The sequence below is a fragment of the Tenrec ecaudatus genome, chromosome 10, assembly GCF_050624435.1.
Source record: "Tenrec ecaudatus isolate mTenEca1 chromosome 10, mTenEca1.hap1, whole genome shotgun sequence".
Taxonomy (NCBI): domain Eukaryota; kingdom Metazoa; phylum Chordata; class Mammalia; order Afrosoricida; family Tenrecidae; genus Tenrec; species Tenrec ecaudatus.
In genome coordinates this window covers 96,522,040-96,544,063 of record NC_134539.1, presented here as the reverse complement: position 1 = coordinate 96,544,063, position 22,024 = coordinate 96,522,040, and the positions used below count along the sequence as shown (strand labels likewise).

The following is a 22,024-nucleotide window of genomic DNA, read 5'->3' as shown; positions in this document are numbered from 1 at the left end:
GCTGTCTGTAGAGGCAGGTCATCTATATCCAATCTAATGCAAAGTGACTGCTTGTGATAAGGACTTTTCACAGAATGAATTCAACTTCCAGTGACTGACTCTCGTGGATTTGCAAAAGGGAGTTTTGATAGGAAATCTGGTGTCACCTGTGACTTTGTCCCTGAGTCCCTCGGGCCTAATTACCCCAGTTTAGGGATCAGCCAACATCCTCCCCTAGCTCCCATCCTGCTTGAAATGGATCACTCGAGAGTAATCAAGAGGAACCTGAACCTCTTATGGGCTCCTGTGCTACTAAGTGGGACCCAAGGTGCCCCAGGGAGGGGTCAGGGACACTACTTCCGAAGGCTCATGTCTTCTCCTCTCTGACTCCCTCTAAACTAATGTGTGACCCATGGAAATACTGTCTGCCCAGGTTCTGATGCAATAATCTCAGGTCCTGTTTCTCCAGTTCTCAAAATCGGTCCAATGGGCCCAATGTAAGAAACAGAGGCAGAACCTCACTTTATGGAACTAATAAGCCATTTTTAATACAGAAGTACAATTTCTGATTCAAGTAAGTATTAAGACATTTGACATCTTTTAGAAGTTCTTTCCTTCCTATAGAGCTCTTTGTTTTATGCGACAAAGACAACCTTTTTGCCTTTCCTCCTCTGAGAGGAGTATTTTGAACACACATTGTGTCCAAGACTGTGACATGTTGCTGAGTTGGTTCCCATTCACAGCTACAGGACGCACAACGGAACCCCCAGTGCACTACCTGGTAGTGTGACATCCACCTAACCTCTGTTATCTATGTGCCTGCTCTTAAACACAGGTTACTCATCTTGTTGGAGTAAGCATTGTGTCTCTCTGCCGGGACTGATATCTCTCTCTCTCTCTCTCTCTCTCTCTCTCTCTCTCAAATGTTTAAATGGATACTTGGTTTGCTCTGCAAATCTTTTTCTTTTTTAATCATTTATTTGGGGCTCTTACAGCTCTTATAACAGTTCATACATCAATTGTATCAAATGCATTTGTACATATGTTGCCTTGATTTCTGTGTTAGTCTGGGTACTCTAGAGAAACAAATCCACAGAAATGTTCATATGTATAAGAGACAGCTTTATATAAAGGGTAAGTTTATATCAAGAAAACATCCCTCCCTCAGAAAAGAAGAAAACATCCCAACCTAGTGCTGCCCAAGCCCACAAGTGCAACATTAACCAATTAACCCATATGTACAACACCAATCCACAAAGTCCTCCTCCATCTCACAAAACAGACACAATGATGCCGACTGCAGGAGGAAAGCTGAGTCAGTGAACGTGTAAGCATCTCAGTGCTGGCAGGGGTCTCCACACGGCTGCTCCAGCACCCAGGGCTGCATCGGGGTAGGTCCATGCGGCTTCTCCTGGGGCATGTTTTGCAGGAAGTGAGCCTTGCCAGCTGAAGCAGGGAATTGGTTAAGGCAACAACACCCTGGTCTGAGCATCAGAAAGCAAGAGACCTGAGAATTAGAAAGGTGAGGCTCTCTGAGCCATTTATCTTGCTGCCCTTCAATTAACCCCACCTGTGTTTACTGGCCTGATCGGTACAATAAACTTTAACTATCTCAATTTCCAAAACATTTTCTTTCTACTTGAGCCTTTGAATCCTTGATAAATTATAAATTATTATACTTTTTATAGCTTACACTGTCCATTGTCTTCTTTCACCCACATTTCTGTTGTTCATCCCCCTGGGAGGGGGTTTATATATCAATCCTTGCAATAAGTTCCTCCTTCCTCCCCCTTTTTTCCCCACCTTCCCCCTTCCCTCGTGGTATTGCTACTCCCATTACTGTTCCTGGGGGGGGGGGTGTTTATCTGTCCTGTATTACGTGTATTGAGAGCTCTTATCTGTACCAGGTTTGTAAAGTAGAACTGGGGTCCTGATAGTGGGATGAAGGTGGGAGTGGAGGAAGCATTAAAGAGCTAGAGGAACGTTGTGTGTTTGGTACTATACTGCACCCTGACTGACTGGTCCCTTCCTTGCGATCCATCTGTGAGGCGATGGGACTGGTCCCTCTTGATAACCTGTCTAAAATATGTAGGAGGAAATCTCCCCATACTCACTTCCAAGGAGCCTTGGGCATTCTTCTGATGATCCATCATAAGTTCACCTTGCTTCACCAATCAATCCTACTGCAGCCTTCACGAGTCACTGTACAGCTTTTGTAAGCATATGGTATGATTAAAATATTATAGCTAGGATCAGACACACCTTAAGCCTCAAAGTGACATCGTTACCTCTTAAAACTATGAAGTCTTTGGCAGCAGATTTGTTCTCGACAATTGCTTTCATGGGTGTGATTTTGAACATAAGCACAATGAAATCCTTCACAACTTCAGCTGTTTTATCATCGTGTTGCTCATTGGCCCAGGGGTGAGATCTTTGTTTTCTCTCTGCTGACCTGTAATCCATAGCGACGGTTGTGGTCTTTGATCTTCATCAGTAAGTGCCACGAGCGCCCTTGGCTCTCAGCAAGCAAGCAAGCGGCATCTGGTTATCGCAAGTTGTACATGAGTCTTCCTCCAATCCTGGTGCCACACTCTCAACAAAGCCCGGTTTCCAGGATGGCTTTCTCAGGCCCCGGGATGAGTCTGGTTGAAGAATACATCCTGACCATGCAGTGCCCCTGTTCTATTTGTATGACTGGTTCTTGGTCTATGCACAGGTTCTGTAGGAACACACAGTTATAAGTGTTCTGGAATTCACATCCTTTGTAAATTATCCAGAATTGGCTATGATCCACATGGTCTAAGGCCTTTGCATAATCAACAGAACACAGGAGAACATTTTTCTGACATGCTCTGCTTTCAGCCAAGATCCATCTGTCTTCAGCAAGCCCTCTTCAGAATCCAGTTAGAATTCCTGGCCATTCCCTGTTGAGATACTGATGTAATAACTAAAGAAAAATTTTACTTTGGCATGAGTACACATAGGGATATCTTCTAGTCCGTTTTACAGCTTCCAAATTTTTTGCATAGACAAGCGAACACTTCCTCCATTGTATTTGTTGACATATCCCAAGTGGTGCTTTATCAATTCCCGCAGCCTTGTTAATTGCTAATACCCTCAGTGTAGCTTGGATTCTTCTTTTAATACTATTGGTTCTTGATCATATGCTACCTGAAATGGTAGAACATGGACCAATCAATGTGGGGGGGTTGAGTGAATTTGTGTATTTCAACATCCTCTTTTGATGCTTTCTGCTTGTTGGGTGATTTGTCCATAGAATGCTGCACTGTTAAAACTCAAGACTTGAGTTTGTATGAGAATTTTTTCATGAGATCTCATTTATTTATTTTGCTGCTTGTCTTCTTGTTATATTGGATAATCTATTGTTAGAACCTACACCTGACACCTAGGTCCCAGCATTTTCTTCTAAGAATTTTATGCTTTCAGTTGGCACATGTAGAGGCTTAATTCATTTTGAATTTGTTTTTGAGTATGAGAGAGAATGGATTCGTTCTTCTGAATATGGAGATCCAATTTCCCCAAAACTATTTATTGAAGAGAACCATCTTTACCCATAGGACGGGCTCCTTAGTGGATAACAAGTCGCCACATCCTAGCCCTATAGGACAGAGTAGAGCTGGCCCATCGGGTGTGCACGGCTGTCCTATCTTCATTAGTGTGATGGTGAGCGGATGGCCACATCTTTCTTCCATGGACCAACTGATCCTTCAAAACCTTTCAGTTTGCAGTCAAGCACTTAAACACTGTGACACTAGGGGAATCCTTTGAAAAACTATATATCTCCTATATATATATGTTTTTCTCATATACATATAAATATGTATTTAAACAAGAAGTTTATTTAAACAACAAAACGCTTGACTTGAAGGGGAAACTATCCAGGCTTCAGTTCTTGGAGAGTAATTTACCCCTACTTAAAAACAGATTGCCCAACATGTAACAGCTTCATACAAAAAAGTTATAAAATTGTCCTTGGTTTTAAAATGATAAATGAAAAATATTAAATTTCTCCAGTCGAACAGGGTGTGCAAGGATTTTTTATGTCGGTTTTTGTTGTTGTTAAACAGTGAGAGCAAAGTAACTTACTGGAGGAGGTAGTTAGTTTATTGTGCCAACCTGGCCTATTAAACACATGTGGGGTTAATTGAAGGGCAGTGAGATAAATGGCTCAGTGAACCACGCCTTTCGAGTTCTCGGGTCTCTTGCTTTCGGATGGTCAGACCATGGTGCAGTTGCCTTAGCCAGTTCGCTACTTCAGCTGGCAAGGCTCACTTCCTGCAAAACATTCCTCAGGAGAAGCCGCATGGACCTACCCCGATGCAGCCCTGGGTGCTGGAGCAGCCGTGTGGAGACCCCTGCCAGCGCTGAGGTGCTTACACATTCACTGACTCGGCTTTCCTCCTGCAGTCGGCATCATTGCATGTGTTTTGTGAGATGGAGGAGGACTTTTTGGATTGGTATTAGGCATGTTGGTTAATGAGTTAATGTTGAATTTATGGGCTTAGGCAGCACTGGGTTGGGATATTTTCTTGATGTGCACTTACCCTTTGTATAAAACTCTCTCTTATACATGAGTTTCGGTGGGTTTGTTTCTATAAAGTACCCAGATGAACACACTGGAGTATAAAGAGGAGCTGAAGGAGCAGGTCACTAATGGCGAAGGGGGTGTTTTCACAGAACCAGTAGTTCCCCTCCCATCTCCACTGGATGTCAATCAAAACATACCATTGGTCATTTAGTAAAAAAAAGAAAAGAACAAAATAAACAAAGGGGAAAATGCAGTGTGCTTGTGCACATGCACCAGTTACTTGATGTGCAGTAAAGGAGTGGGGAAGGGGACATGAAAGAATAGAGGTGACTATCCTGTAGTCGTCAGGAGGTGGTGGAACCAAACTGTGGTTTTCTAATTGAGAATGGATTCTTGGTCGGTAGGAAGAGAGTTCTGGAGGAAAGCAGCAGGCTCCCTCTTAGAAGACGCCTCCTGTCTGCTGCTGGAACACACCCATTATATCTTCATCCTCCATGTCCAACGGTGCAGGTGTGTCTGTTTCATTGATTGGCTGTCCGTCACATCCGAATCTGATCTACCTCATTAACAAACCCTGTCATTCACAATAGACTTTCATTAGTTTACTCAGTGGCATGTGCCTCTTAATCTTAAACTGCACCACAGAACCATTCCGCCCCGCCATCTTTTAGTTAATATGATCGTTGTTCTCAGTTGTGACTCCTTCCTTGGGTTTTTTTGTTGGCCATGGCGAGAGCCAAAGTCTCCTCAGATGCCACATCACAGAAAACCGCCTGTCTATTTTTAAGTTAATGTCTTTTATCTCAAATGTAAGTAGTTGCAAAGACCCAAATTCAAGTAATTTGGATATGGATCGTATGTATGATTTAAGTAAATATTCAAATGTATTTGGAATCACAGGCTTAACTGTTTCAACTTATGAAGTGTAACTTCTATATACAACCTCCTGGTCAAACCAGTCAGTCAAATTAAACTTTCTTTTTCACACACACACACACACACACACACACACACACACATCAGTGGACTATAGATGTGTGGGTTTACTCCTGAACTCTCCATTCTATTCCATTGAAATATGTGTCTTATTATCAAACCAGGACCCATCTTTCCAGATTATTGTAGCTCTATCATAGGTTTTAAAACTGGGGAGTATTGGTCCCATGCTTGGTTCTTTCTCATCCTTGCTTTGGCTATTCAGGACTTCTTGCCTTGAGGACCCTTGCTGAAGAGCTCTAGGACTTTAGCATAGGGAGAAGGCCCATGCTCACCCTTTCCCAGGTTCCAGGAGGTTCCGTGGCTGCTGGGCTGGAACCCTCCTCCCGGATGCATACTGGCAAGGTGCAGGAGGTGGTATTTTTGCAGGTGACCTGCTGGCTGTGGAAGTTGTGGAGCTTCCAGATCCTTTGGGGGAGACTGTGAAGCTTCTGTGAAGGCCTATTGAGGATGCCTGAGTGAAATGAGCCTATCTGTATGAGAACATCTCTGGTGGGATCTCAATACAGGAGAAGGACATATCACTCTGTGAGGTTAAAGAAGAGGAACATCTATCCTGAGAGGACACTTCACAGAGGTGAGCTCTACTCAATGTGTGGTGAAGACCAATATGTGGCTCTCGGTGCATCTTTGATCAGCGTGGAAAGAGGAATAGTTCCCTTAGGCCTGGACAGGTGTGGGCTAACCCAGAAGAGCTTGTGGGTTTGGATCTAAACCCTAGCTCTCAGCTTGATCTCAAAAAGTCATCTTTTTCCTAATCAAGATACCCAGCTCCCTACACATTGTGTGCGTGTGTGTGCGCACATGCACACACACGGGTACATAAAAACCCCAGAATTTGCTTTCAAAGCTATGTATTTAACATTTTTTAACACACCAACACTTAATACATTTGTCAAATCTGCAATTCCATTCTTGGAAACATTTTTTCCAACTCCTCTGTTTGGATGGCTGACAGCACCTCCCTTGTTTTTTTCCTCACCTCTTCAATGTCAGCAAATCACTCTCCTTTCGTGTCCCTCTGCATTCACAGAAACAAAAATAAGTTGCACAGAGCGAGGTCAGGTGAGTACGGTGCGTGGGGCAAAGGAGGCATGCTGTTTTTTGCTCAAAACTGGTGCACTGAGATGGCTGTGTGAGCAGGTGCATGGTCGTGGTGGCAAAACCAGTCCCCCATCTGCCACAAATCAGGCATTTTTAATTACACACTGTTGTACTAGCTTTTCCTCTAAATAGAAAGCTTGATTAATAGTCTGACCTGGTAAAACAAACTCCAAATGCACTGAGTCAACATTTTCATCTGCTCAGGAAGTTGACAGATGTCCAGACGAGGTTTGTCATCAATCGAATTTCACCTTTTTTTGAAATGAGAAGACCACTCATACACTTGATTTTTTTCCGTAGTGCTGTCCCTGTGAACTGTGTTCAACATCACTACAGTGTCTGCAGCACTTTTCCTGAGCGGGACACAAAATTTCATAGCCTCATGCTGTTCTCTTAAATCAACCATCACAAAATAAAAAGAGGTTTGAGTGAAACTGTTTTTAAGAAAATATTCACTATGACCAGAGAGAACTTTCCCAGGTGATGCCACTGAGTGCACTAAGTTAGAGTGAGTTGCTGGATGCTCATCTAGCAGGAAAAATGCATGCTACAAAAGTTCCATCTAGCGGGGCTTTTTCCCATTTGGGGGAGCGGAGAACCCCCATGTATAAATATATTATTTTTAAGACATGATGAATATTCTTAAGCCAATGTAAAGCCAAACACGGTTAATTGAAAGAAGAAATCTTCGACAAAGCAATGCTGCTCCATTGTGTTTTGAAGGCTGTGAACTTTTGGAAGCATATTGCTAAGCCCTTTCTTCTGATGAACCTCTGGGTAAATTTGACCTGCCAACATTTTTTTAGCCTAGTACTTAACCATTTGTGCCACCAAGGGACCCCATATAAGATTTAGAGGAGAATACAACAAGTATCTGTATGTCCACCATTCAATTCACAGAGAATGTTAGCAATTCTCTCCAACCCCCCGCCACCCCTACCTCACCCACATAGTAACCACTATTTGTCCCCTGTGACAAAAAGACAGTCTAGACTGAGTCAAATAGAGTGAGCAGGGTTTTAATGAGTGAGAATCAGGCACCAAGAGGGAGCATTCCAACCTAGACATGGTGAGGGAGCACCACGTGGATCCTATTTTGCAGTCTTCATCTCTTCTACCCAGATTGGAAGTCTCTCCCTTCTTTATAGGCCAGTCATTTGCACATGCCCATTCTTCATGGTTCCCACCAAGAGGCCACATCTCCTCCCCTCCACCAAACCAGGAGCTCCTAGTTGTCCCTGTGCTGCACCCCTGGTGTCACAGATGAAATGTACAGAGATGGGGTCAAAGCAGGCATGTTCTTCTGCACCGTGTTCTTTCCCTCCCTGTGATGGTCTGTTAGTGAGACTCTGCTCTGCTGACACACTGACCTCTATAGCCCTCCCGTCCCTATGGGCTATCTTTCATTGTCAAACGAACGCACGTAGTCGGCTTTTTCAGTTTCCGATGATGGATGCTTGAGGGTGATTATCCTGGTAAGAGCACAATTTTGGGTTTCTATTTGAAACACTGAGGGCGACTTGAAGAGAAAATGAGATGGGAATCCGTTTGAGAAGGATGTGGTTAGAGAGGGCATTGATGGAGATGGAGCCACCGTGGGCATCACCGACAAAGAGGGAATGTGTGCTCAGGTGGGAGAGGGTAGAGTGTTGCATGCAAGAATGTATAGATGAGAAGGCGGGAAAGAAACATTTAAATTGGTACCAAAGCCTGGAATCCAGGTGTGGGATTTCTCCCACCAAACCTAAGACGCTGCCTGCTACACATGGTAAATGGCTGTACACTTGGAGGTTAAAGAAAGCAGGTCAGAGGTTGGTTCCCTAAGGTTCTCAGCCATCTAGAGCAATCAGACTATATAGTCTGTCTCATCCTAAGTAGGACCCACTCCCTTCTGATAAGAATAGTAGATGTGTCCCTGAAGGAGAGCCCAGGGAGGTCAAGCCCACTCAAGAGTGGCCAAGGTTAGGCTGCCATATTGAATCTAAGGTCTGCCTATCTTGTCGCATGTGTACCCCTAGTCCCTCCCCTTCCTATTACGTGTACACACCTAGCTCATCATTGCGCTCTAGGCTCTGAGGACAGTCACGCCCCGTGACCTGTCCCTCTGGCACTGGTGTTAGGTTGTTCCTCCAATGTACTCTGGAACCTTTAGGGTTAAAGTCCAGCCCACTTGGTTACCTATGTGGTTACCTGTAATTAGGGGGCTTGCAGGCCCCGAGAGAGTACCTAAGCCTCTATTGGAAATCTATTCTCTCGCTATCTGCGCAGACCTGGCTCCTGAAGTCATGGTGGTCCGGGGGGTGAGCACTTGCATTCCTTCTCTTGTCCGATGACTCCTGGGTTTTACTCCTCAATTACACATCCTATTGGACCCTTTCGATTGTGGGCCTGATACGCCACACACCCTCGTAGGCATGTGGAAGCCGGACAGTAAGAAGCATCGATGCAGTGGGATTGTGGTGCTGGAAAAGACCATCCAGTACACCAGAAGGAGGAGCAAACCTGCCTTGGACTAAGCGCCAGCAGAATGGTCCTTGAAAGCAAGGATGACAAGATGGTAGCCCTCCTCCTTTGGCCATTACCAAGAGGGACCTGGAGAGGGACAAGAAGCTTGGTGAATAGAGGGTCAGTGAAAAAGAGAAAGGCCCCAAGGAGATGGATGGACAGTGGCTACAACAACAGGCTCAAACATAGCGACGCTTGTGAGGATGGTGCAGGACCCGGCAGGTCCTTCTGTTCTACGTAGGGCCCAGGTGACTCAGAACCAACTCATCAGCATCTGGCAGCAATAGCATCTGTTTTCGTTTCTGTCTCCAAAGGAGCATTTTCAATAGATGTTTCTCCATTTTTTTTAATAAATAATTTTATTGGGGCTCATACAACTCTTATCACAATCCATACATACATCAGTTGAATAAAGCACCCTTATACATTTGTTGCCCTCGTCATTCTCAAAATTCGCCTTCCGATTGGGTCCCTGGAATCAGCTCATTTTCCTCCTTTTCCCCTCTACCTCCCTCCCCCCTTCTCCCTCCCCCATGAACCCTTAATAGTTTATAAATTATTATTTTATCTTATCTTACACTGCCCAGCGTCTCCCCTCACCCACCTTCCCGTTGCCCATGCCCCAGAGAGGAGGTGACACGTAGGTCCCTGAGATCGGTTCTCTGTTTCTCCATTTTAATTGTTGTTCTGATTGATGTCATTAGGTACTCTCCTGCCCCAATGCACCCACACATGCTTGTTAACATTCTCAATAAGTTTGGAGAGTCTGAGGAGAGATTCAAAATCAAAACAGAGGCCTCTGCTCTCTGCAGAACGAGCTCCTACAGCTCAGAGGCAACCTTTCACCTAGCTTTTAACGACTTCTTAGAAATCCAACGGGATGCTGCCGTCAGATGTTGCTTTTGCTGCCAAGGAAATTCGTTTACTTGAGATTGTTGTGATTGTGGTTGGAAGAAGCCATCCAGTGGGTTCTGGCTCATGCTGAGTGGGTTCCCACTGCCAGGGCCCGTGTGTAAACAAAGCAACACCACCCTCCCAATTGTCCTCAGGTTGGAGCCACCACGTCATCTTGTCCAGGGCCATCCTCTTGTCGCTTTCCCTCTTCCTCCGCTTTCCCAAGCATGATGTCCTTCTCCAGCGACTGGTCTCTCCTGACAAGGCCAGAGCACGCGAGATGAAGTCCTGTCGGTCTTGCTAACTGTACTTCGCGGAGGTTGAGTTCTCCTCCAGTTTCCTACACTCTGAGTGAGCAATACTTCCTGCACACCCTGTCTCTGTACTTCCTCCAGAGCTCTAGTGCTCCGAGCAGGGTAACTGTTCATAAACTGTTGGTGAAAATAGCCACTATGGCATTGTTTTGTAAGGAGGAATTCTGATCTTATTTCTTGCCGTTGTGTTTTTTCAGCCAATCAATGTGTACGCCGTATAGTGGTAAGCAATATTGTTTAAAAGTGCTCTTCACCTTGTCTCACCTGGAACTGACTTTAAAGACTCTACACCAATAAGAAGGTTGTGCCTTTATTTCCCCCTCCAGCACTGTGATTACTTGTGATCTGTATTCCCAGAGATCCATGCGGTTTCCCATCTCCCATTCCAGCATTACTTTGGGCCTCCATAAACCTCTGGGGGTTCCTTCAGCCAAGTAAGGGTTTTGTTCTCTAATGTAATTGGTGTCGTCAGCAGGATTTTCAGAGTCCTCTACAGAAACGCCAGCGGGACACATACCAGGACTCACACGGCAATAAAGCACTCTTTTTGCATGCCCCTCCTTGCCCCACCTCCTTTTTCAGACTCTTTGGGAGCTGGCAAGATGGAAATGCTCCAGGTTTCAACTGGGGTTTTAGCGTTACAACGGTGCCCTCTACTGGCTGCATCTGTTCAAGCCAGTCTCTTTCCTTCCTACAAACTGCTCAGGCGTTGACTGTAGTGTTGGCGTCTTACACCGGGCAAAGCTCCTGACAGATTATTGACACACCCTTGCAAGCGTAGGTTTTAGTGTGCTTTTTGAGCCTTTGTGCTTTTGTTTCTGGTTTCTGCTTGTGGTTCGCTTATTTGGGGGGTAGAAATGTGGCGAGTGGGTCATCCTGTGGGTGAAAAGTGTAATTTCCTGCACCGGCCTGTTCTGCTTTTGTTTCTCTGAACACTGCGTTTGGGCCCAGTACACCTTCTTGTTGCCATGTGCTAGTACTTGGCAAAATAGGGAGGCCCCCTGGGTCAGTCTGGGTTGACTAGAGAAACAAATTCATAGACAACCATGTGTGTGTAAGAGAGAACTTTATATCAAAGAACTATTGTACGTTAAGAAAATATCCCAGCCCAGCCCAGATCAAGTCCACAAGTCCGATATTACCCCATATATAAATCATCATAAATTCCTCTTCAGACTCACGCAGCCATGCAATGACGCCAAATGCAGGAAGATCACAGGCCAGTGGGTGGAAAGTCTTGTGGCTCCTTCAGCTCCAGGGCTCTGGATCCATCAGCATAGCTCCATGTGGCTTGTCAACAGGAATGTCTCACAGGGGGTGAGTGTATCTGACCTCCAGTGAACTATTTAGCTCCACTGCGCCTCCAAATGAGGTCATCAAGCTGTGACCTGATTGACAGGCTAAACTCAACCCCTTCACTCTTAATAGTTTCAAGTTGACACTAGATTATGTAACTACCACAGACCCCTTTTAAGGAAAATGGCAGATGCCCCTCTGGAAGATCCACGCTATGTATGGTCAAGGAGGATGGCACTGACTCTGCTCAGTATCCCAAAAGGGGCTTGCACAGTTTAACGAAAAGTTGCTGAATGATCAGTGGCCATATTATGGTAGTTTTAAGCACACAAGATTATTATTTTTGAAGCGAGTTAAAAAAATCGAAGCTCCCAAGCTAGCCAGAAACAAGCGGGAAGCTTCTTTCTTTTTTAAATTGGCTTGTGGGAGGGGTCTAGGGGAGGAGATGAGTCAGTCAGGGTGCGATGTAGCACCGATGAAGAATACAGCTTTCCCCCAGATCCTGGATGCTTCCTCCCCCCCAACTACCATGATCCAAATTCTACCTTGCAAGTCTGGATAGAGCAGAGGTTGTACACTGGTGCAGATATGAGCTGGAGGCACAGGGAATCCAGGGTGGATGATACCTTCAGAACCAGGGTGTGAGGGGCGATACTGGGAGAGTAGAGGTGAGTGGTTTGGAAAGGGGGAACTGATTACAAGGATCTACATGTGACCTCCTCCCTGGGGGACGGACAACAGAGAAGGGGGCGGGGGGAGACGCCGGATAGGGCAAGATATGGCAAAATTATAATCTATAAATTATCAAGGGTTCATGAGGGAGGAGATGTGGGGAGGGAGGGGGGAGAGGAATGGATGCAAAGGGCTTAAGTGGAGAGCAAATGCTTTGAAAACGATTGGGACAAAGAATGTACGGATGTGCTTTATACAATTGATGTAGGTATATGTACGGATTGTGATAAGAGTTGTATGAGCCCCTAATAAAATGTTTATAAATAAATAAATTGGCTTGTGGGTACTCCCCGGGGACAACCTGAGAGTAAGAATGCGCAGAGCAGCTGGTGGTTTCCAACGACTGACCTTGTGCTTAGCTGCCCAACGGGGAGCCTCTACCTGGGGACAAAGGGGACAGAGGTTGCTAATTGGAAATAATTTAAGAAGTCATTGTCCACATGTCTCAGGCTGATAAGTCACACTAAAGCTGATGTAGCAAATTGAATTGAATATCTTCCTAAAGTTTTTCCCTGTAAAGTTGGGGTAAAGTTCAGGCTTGCAAGTCAGAAAAGAATGAAAATATTTGTAATTACAGAAATCATTTAACTGAACTTCTCTGGAAGCATTCAAAGAGCCCAGATAGCGCTTGAATCTGTTTTTGTAGAAGCATACCCTGCACTAGCTGACTTAGTTAAGTAACATCAATGAAATTGGGACAATGTTGAAACTTCATAATTAACTACTTTAGTTTGGAAGATGGCCCTAGCCTTAGAACAAAAGGCTAAATAAACCAAGCTGAAAACAACCTTATGTCTTTATAATTATAGCAATTGCAATCTTGTGGATACAGCGATCTAAACCTCAATTTGGGAATAAACCCAAGGTCCCCCAGTCTGGAGTCTCTGGGATTTGCTATTATTGTAAAGAGCGTAGACAATTAGGAAGGACTATTTCAATTAAAAGTCAAACCTGGTATCTTGCTATCAGCTCTGCCCAAGCCCACATAAAGTGGCTATGGGGATACATTGAGAGCCGTGGCTATAAATTCACATGGGGAACCAACCCTTATTTAATTAATAGGGAACCATGCAACATTGTAATTGATACAGGAGCCCCACTGTCTGCAATTAACCCCACAAGTCTGCAATAGCCTCTCTGCTCCCAGAGTACTAAAACCTCTACAGCCTCTCAAGTTGTGGACATTGCACAGCAAGGGCTTGTCCGACACCTTCACTGCCAGGGCCCGTGTCTCAGGGCCTCATGAGGGATATGCATCTACTTCTCCCAAATTCTGATACTCCAGTTCATCTAGAAAAGAGAGAGGTTTTGTCCAAATGGAAGTGTCATTTATCGTTTACCAAACAGAGAGAAATACTTTTTTGGTTATTATTTGGGGATGAACACATATGTCAAATCGTTCCATCGCTCAATCACATCCACCAAAATTGGGCATTTGTTACCACAATCAGTTTCCAAACATTCCTTTTCTACATGGACTCCTTAACGTCGTCTCCCCCTCACCCCCTCCTCCCACCACCACTGTTTCCCCCTCCCCCTGAGTCCCTTAGTCTACTTGCTATCTCTCTAGGTTCATCAATCCTGGGTTTCAGATACAGAAAGATGAAACAAGTATATAACACAACTTCAAGAGGGTGACCACCAATGACCTAACACATATGATATGTACAAACAAAACCAAACACAACAGAATAAACAAAAAAATACTGAAAATTTTGGAAACCAGATCAAAGGGAGGGGGGGGAAATCTGCTGACAAAGTTTTAACTGTTCAAGCCAAATGTATGCCTTTGATCTTCTATACCCAGCTCTCTAATGCACTCTGTGTAGGAACCGGTCCCTCATGTGTGGGTAGAGGGAGGTCACTGGAGGCTGATGTCCTGTGTAGTCCCACAAATGGGTCTTGGGCTTCTGCTGTCATCTGTCGTCTTCTGCACACCAGTCTCATGCAGTCTGCTCTGCTACTAATCCTAGATTACATGCTTCACGATCCTTCGGTGACTGATGACGGTGTGCTTCCTCCGTGTGGACTTACTTCACCTCGCACTTAGATGGCTGCTTCCTCGGAAGCAATACTTCTTTATGTCCTTGACTGGACCATAGAGAGTGAGGACCTGAGAGAGGCAGTGGAATCACTCTTACCTGCAGTGGCTCATTTGATCCTTGTGGGACAACGCGTCTTCTTTCCTTACAGGAGGAGGTTTTTGCCTTGCTCCCTAAAACTTTGTGGGCCACCTTTGGGACTGACTCAAGTTGGCTTGTGTCAGCAGGACTTACAAAGGTATGAAAAGATTTAGCTAAACCTGTTTTTCTTTAACAGTTTGACTGAGATACATAATCCACATATCATACAATAACTCGATCATATCAAAAAGAGCAATCACCACAATCAATTTTAAAACAAGCTCTTCTTCCTTGTACTCCTTATTATTAGCTCCCCATTTCCTAAACCTTTGCAAAACTAGCTCAACATTCTTTGAAACGGAAAGCAAAGAAAGGCCTGGATCTCCCATTCAAGATTCAGTTTTTTCCTAAATAACTTATTTTACTAGTTCCTTTAACACCTGTTAATCTTAATTTTTAAAAAAATCCCATAATCGAGGTTGTCATTTGTAACAAACTTAAAAATGCCATTAACCACATGGTAATCCTGTTTTTCAGTAGTTCTAAACCCTCACTGACTTTGATCTAAGACAATCTCCCAACAATCTACCCATTTCACCGTGGAGTACTTCTTTCAGCATTCCTGTTCATACAGATAGGCAACATAGCTTTACTTTCACCTGAGAGGAACAAGTCACTTAGACTGTGATGCTCAGAGTTTCCTCAAACACCTTATACTTACTTGACTCAAACATCACATTATAAATTAGTGCTTTTGTTTCAGCGAGTTTCTGTCTCATTCAACTACGTGGATGAACTGTTGGTCTATTCGCCATCCCACGTTGTCTCTAGGAGGGCATATCGTTATTACAACATTTGGCAGAGGAAAATTTAGAATCTTTCATGCATGTTATTGCAGCGGAAGATATTTCTATAGGTCCCCAAAGCAAAGGAGCCATGGTGGCCTTTCTGCACCCAACGACTAGAAAGCAACAAAGGGGGTTCCCTGGTCTTTGTGGTTTCATCGGAGCTGGATTCCAAATACTTCTTTAATTTTTCTTAAATATCTTATTAATATTTAAAAGACACGGCCTCAGCTGCAGGCTCGGAGGATGAAGAGAAAGAACCGCGAGGTAGACGCGATGGTGGCCAAGAGACCAAAGAATGAACCAGCCATGGAAGAGAACTTCATGCAAGCTGACTGACTGCTGGCGAAGATGTCTTATGCTGATGCCAGGCAGCGGTGGGGTTTGTGAGGACTGATGGCTGGCTGTGGGGAAATTGATCACTCAATCAACACCCTTCCTACAAACAGGACACCCGATGAGGTCTGCTCTAATACCACACCTTGCTAACTGTCCCTGACTGTGCCAGGTATCTGCAAGCTGTGTTCACCCAGTCTGCCTCGTAAGCATGTTTTCTGCTGTCTGTGTGTAAAGGGAGCTGCTTGGCTTGGAGAGCGGTGTGCGCTGTGTCGACAAGGAATTCCTGGGGGTGTCCTTGACAAGCCAGCCTTGTTGTCACCTGAAGAACTGCAGGAGAGGAAATGGAGACTAGGCAGGGTATTGTGAAGGAAGAAATGGGCAGTGGCAGTATGGGAGCGCACAAGCAAAGAGCTGGAAGATGCTCTTTTTTTAAAAAAAATCATTTTATTGGGGACTCATACAACTCTTATCACAATCCATATGTACATCAATTGTGCCAAACACATCTGTATATTAGTTATCATTATTTCCAACACATTTGCTCTCCACTTAAGCCCCTGGCATCAGCTCCTCATTTTCCCTCCTCCCTCTCTGCTCCCCACTGCTCATGAACCCTTGATAATTTATAAATTATTATTTTGTCATATCTTGCACTGTCTGACATCTCCCTTCACCCACTTTTCTGTTGTCTGTCCCCCAGGGAGGAGATTATATGTAGATCCCTGTAATTGGTTCCCCCTTTCCAACCCACCCTCCTGGTATCGCCACTCACACCACTGGTCCTGAAGGGATCATCTATCCTGGATTCCCTGTGTTTCCAGTTCCTATCTTTATCAGTGTACATCCTTTGGTCTAGCTGGATTTGTAAGGTAGAATTGGGATCATGCTAGTGGATGGGGGGTGGGGGAAGAGGAAGCATTTAGGAACTAGAGGAAAATTGTATGTTTCACCATTGCTACACTGCACCCTGTCTGGCACATCTCCTCCCTGAGACCCTTCTGTAAGGGAATGTCCAGTTGCCTACAGATGGGCTTTGCGTCCCCATTCCATACTCTCCCTCATTCACAATATGATTTTTGTTCTTTGATGCCTGATATCTGATCCCTTTGACACCTTGTGATCACATAGGCTGGTGTGCTTCTACTGTGTGGGCTTTGTTGCTTCTGAGCTAAATGGCCAGTTGTTTACCTTCAAGCGTTTAAGACCCCAGATGTGACATCTTTTGATAGCCGGCACCATCAGCTTTCTTCATCACATTTGCTTATGCACCCATTTGTGGAAGATGCTGTTTCCAAAGGTAAGAAGAGCACTGAAATGTTTGTTTCTGGATTTATGTATGTTATATTGCTGATCTGGAAAATATGGTTCAATATAGGAGAAATGAGCATGGACGTCGCAGGAAGATTACATGGATATCATGGATATATCACAGAAGGGAGTATCCAGACTTAGGTTGGGCTGTGACTCTAACACGGTACACCTATCAAGAGAGAGCTCTGCCGATGGGGTGGACCATGTATCAGCATGGAGCGGAACCTCCGTTTAGCCTCTAGCATCATCTACAGGGAGGCCACTGACATCAGCAGATGGTCAGTCAACAAGCCCTACAGCACCATCCCCTGATGCAAGCACTATTCCGGAGGAGTCTTTTCCTCATTTACAACTTAGTATAAATAACTGAAGTCACAGGGGTGAAGGGGAAGTTCATGCATCGTCAGGCAGCGTACCAGCACCGGTACCTCCATTGAAGAAATGGAGCCAGATGCCAGCAGCGATGATGAGACGTCTCTGCTCTTGTTACACAGCACTGCATGACCCATCAGAGACTTGGCTCCTGACATAAACCAGACAATATCTGATTGATCTGGAATGGATCCATCAGTCGCAGGGGGTGGAACAGTGAGGGTCAGACCTAGAAGGCCTGATGGACAGTGCACAGTAACTTGGGTTTCCATCAGTCTTGAGCCCACACTCAAGGTTGAAATGGTTCTCTGTAAAATTCTGTCCATGTAGCATTATACTCATCCCTAGTAGTGTATTGTTGGGGAGGGAAGGGGTTGGGGGACCATAGACCTGTAATGAAAATGAAGCCTCTGAGAAAATGTATTTAATGTAAGGAACTTGGGTGTGATTAGTTAAGAGCTTTTTATTAATAGCCGAATTTTCTTGAAGTCTGTTCATTTTATAGGGTGGATTTTGTTTTTTGCTTAACTTCTTTAGTTTTTTTTGGCCAGTGTTTGTAGTATCTGTGTATTAACAGACTTCATCTGATTCTCCGTTTTTTATTTACATTGTTATTGGCCCCTAATCCACATATCACACAGTTCAAGAGTTCAATCGCTCCCTCATCTAATTCTTGCATTGCCTTGCTTTTCTGCATGGCTCAGCAAAATCACGACTGAAACCTGGCACCTATAAGATGTTTGGCATCAGTCTGAGCAGGACCCTTGTGAACGTGAGAATAGATGGGATTTGGGAATGTCATAATAACCATTTTACTGCAGTGTCTGAAACGGAGATGTAAGGAAGTTTCAGAATCCTTTTTGTAATTCGCTTCTTTGTGTCCCCATAGGCTTTGCTGTCCAACCCTCGTAGCTGGGGGATTTCCTGGACCCACCCTTTTCTTTTGGACTACAAAATTTGTAATTTAATAAATACTACAGTTTACTACAATAAAATAAAATATGGCCTCTGAATCTTTCCCATTCCCTGAGAATAGGTTACAGGCTGTAAAAAAGAATTGTAAGTCGCTTTACTTCCTGCTCCCATTTTGGGATTCCCTAGTTTTTCATTCTGCATCCGTGCGAATGGCTGAAGATGCTCCAGCAGTGCTGGCCCAACAGCCTCCGGACAAAAACAAGCTCTTGTGGGTTGGGGAGGGGTGTGTCCCAGTTTATGGCTCAACCCAGTAGCCGGAGCTTATCCCCCCTGCCTTGAAGTGGTGGCAGGGATGGCAGATTTATGGGTCACTTCAGAGATGGTACTTATTAATGATCTTGGCTTTACTTTGTCCACTCTTCGTCTGCTATATTAAATCTCATAGAAGTGACCCTCTGTGAACTAGTAGATTGACCTCAGGAAATAGCCTTGGTTAGCAGCTCCGTCCTACCATCAGACTGATTCTCTCAACCCAGCCACTGGACTACTTTCCTGTTTTGTTTTATTTTACTTGTCACCATGGGAGAAGCTTCTGAGGCCCTCACGAGGGCCTGGACCTTACTGACCAGCTGCTGCCATCCACGGGAGCCACCCCTCCCCCTGTCGCTCATCCTCAATGGCTCCCTTTGTTGATGGTTCCTGTTTGAAACCAGACCCTTCCAGCTCTAATTTTTATGGTGGCTCTACCATGACCACTTCACAGAGGGTTTCTTTGGAGGCCACTTCCGTGCAACCCAGCGGATCGGCAATGGAACTGCTAATTGCATGAACGTGGACTCAAATTCTGGATTCAGGGTGATACAGGATTTTGGAGCCCTAGAGAGACAAAAGCGTTTTCTCCCAAATCGGGAGCCGGCCATCCGTTGTTGACCTGCTGGATGCACTCGTGCTGCCTACTGAAACGGCGGTGGTGAAAATACAGCCATAGCAGAAGCAATGCGAACACATGACAGAGGAGAGTAAAGTGAGGAATTTGGCTGGTGTAGCAGACAGACAGCTGCTAAGGATCTCTCTCTGGAAAAATATTTTCCCAAGCATAGGGACATAAAGGAGCTATTAGAAATCAGCACACCCCAAAGCAGCAGCATGTAGCACTGCCACTGAATTAAAAAACCTCGACCTGGAGCAAAGCAAGCCAGTGGGAACACCCTGACCTTTTCATGTTTGTTCACTCTCGTCCACATGCTAGTTTCTAGGAAGTGCCACCTCTGAGGAAACTAAGGAGATTGAGGACATAGGGAGCTCTTCCTAGACCCGATCACAGTCCTCGGGATACTGCTGGGGACTTACTGTTCTGCATTTAGAGGTACATGTTCAATCACTGCCCACTGTCTTGTTGAGTTTCCTAGCGGATTTGAAGATTTCATTTCCTGCCGGTCCTGTTTTCACTCTCACATCTTGTTCCCATTGCCCGTGCTACAAGGGCAGAACCAGGCTTTTCCTAATGTTAAATGCCACAAGACCAGATTCATATCGACCTCCAGACACTAAGGAGAAAGCACAAGATGTTACGTAAGCTGGCAGAGTACTACGTGCTTGCCCTCTGAGACCCCAAGAGGAGACTTCCCGTTGGTGTCGGCATGATTTTTAGGTACACTTGATTGCTGCCCCTTCTTCCAAACAAGAGAAACGAGTATAAGAGTGGACACTCAAAGGCACCCATTCCCTTTGAGTGTGACCAAAGCAAAAGCCACGTGTCCCTAAGGGTGTATGCATCCCTTTAGTCGCCACCGTTCCCCGGCAAAACTCAGCTGGAGAGAAACAAGATGGTGGGCATCTTTTAAAATATTATAGGGATGCACCCAAAGGAAGGGTATTGTTTATATCTCCGCAGGGAAAGAGGAACCGGACTTCAACCCGGTGCTCCAAGATGTGAACGCAACATGCTGGCATGAAGCAGGGAACCAGTAGAGAGATGTGAGGGGCCAACCCCCAATCCAAACCACATGGATAGCCTCCCTTCCCCCCAGAATTTACTTCAGAGGACAGTAGTGAAGCGACAACTCAGGGAGAGGGACATGTCTGATCAGAGGACCCAGGAGCAAATGAAGGAGGAGGAAGAGAGAGTGGCGCACATCCTGGTCCACCAAGCCTTGAGGATGATATCCCTGCTCATAACAGCCAATGCACAGAGAGGACATATGGCCGGCACCCCCTACAAGACATGACCTTCCTCACTGACCTATAGCCCTACAGGGGACAACACCGGAGACACAGTGTAGGAATTGTGCCCAATCTAATCCCACTATACCGAGGAAACCCTAAGGGTGTGAAACAGAACAGCAAGGGAATCAGAGCAAGGAAGTCCCGAGGAAATACCAAAAATAGATTTTTGGGTCCAGGGCGTGGCACCCAATCAGACTCGACAAGAAAACACTCCTGAAGGTCAGGAAACAAACCTTGAACTATTTATAGGCTTTTCTTTTTTCGTCATTTTGTTGTTGTTGTTGTTTTGTTGCTTTGTTTTGCTATGTCTTGTTTTTTGCATGTTTTATCTCTGCAGGTCTAACTAGATAAGATAGGCTAGTAAACAATCTGGAGAAGAAAACAACGGGTCTGATGGTTTCAGGGGGACATGGGAGAGGGAGAGGTGGGGAAAAGGAAGTGGTGTTAACAAACCCAGGGACTAGGTAACAACCAGTGATCCAAAATCAGTGGTGAGGAGGGTGTCAGATGCCTGGTAGGACTTGATCAAGGGCAATGTAAACAAGAGGAATTACTGAAACCCAAATGAAGGCTGAGAATGATAGTAGGACAAGAGGAAAGTAAAAGGAAATAGAGGAAAGAACTAGGAGGCTAAGGGCATTTATAGAGGTCTAAATACAGGCATGTACATATGTAAATATACGTATTTATTATGATGGGGAAATAGATCTATGTGCAGATATTTATAGGTTTAGTATTAAGGACATTGTGCCTCCACACAAGTACTCCCTCAACACAAGAACACTTTGTTCTATTAAATTGGCATTCCATGATGCTCACCTTCCTGACACGATTGTTGAAGACAAAGCAGGTGCATAAGCAAATGTGGTGAAGAAAGCTGATGGTGCTTGGCTATCAAAAGATATAGCATCTGGGGTATTAAAGGCTTGAAGGTAAACAAGCAGCCAACTAGCTCAGAAGCAACAAAGCCCACATGGAAGAAGCACACAAAAGGATCAGTTATCAGGCATCAAAGAACCAAAAAAAATCATATCACTGAGAATGAGGGGGAGTGCAAAGGGGGGTCCCAAAGCCCATCTGTAGACAACTGGACACCCCCTTACAGAAGGGTCGTGGGGAGGAGTGGAATCGAGCCAGTCAGGGTGCAGGGTAGCAACGATAAAACATACAACTTTTCTCTAGTTCTTAAATGCTTCCTCCCTCGCACTATCATGATCCCAATTCTACCTTACAAATCCAGCTAGACCAGAGGATGTACACTGGTAAATATAGGAACTAGAAACACATGGAATCCAGGACAGATGAACCCTTCAGGACCAGTGGTGAAAGTGGCGATATCTGGAGGGTGGAGGGAAGGTGGGGTGGAACGGGGGAACCAATTACAACGATCTGCATATAACTTCCTCCCTGGGGATTGGACAACAGAAAAGTAGGTGAAGGGAGACATCGACAGTGTAAGATAAGACAAAATAATAATAATTTATAAATTATCAAGGGTTCATGAAGGAGGTTGGGAATGGGGAG

At 45.0% G+C, this 22,024-nt stretch overlaps 2 pseudogenes; one reads left to right on the top strand and one right to left on the bottom strand.

Moving 5' to 3' along the window:
- Window positions 1-4,967: 4,967 nt before the first annotated feature.
- On the bottom strand, window positions 4,968-5,288 carry LOC142458616 (small ubiquitin-related modifier 2-like; annotated as a pseudogene).
- Window positions 5,289-15,733: 10,445 nt separating this feature from the next.
- LOC142458615 (E3 ubiquitin-protein ligase RNF146-like) lies at window positions 15,734-17,689 on the top strand (annotated as a pseudogene).
- Window positions 17,690-22,024: the final 4,335 nt, after the last annotated feature.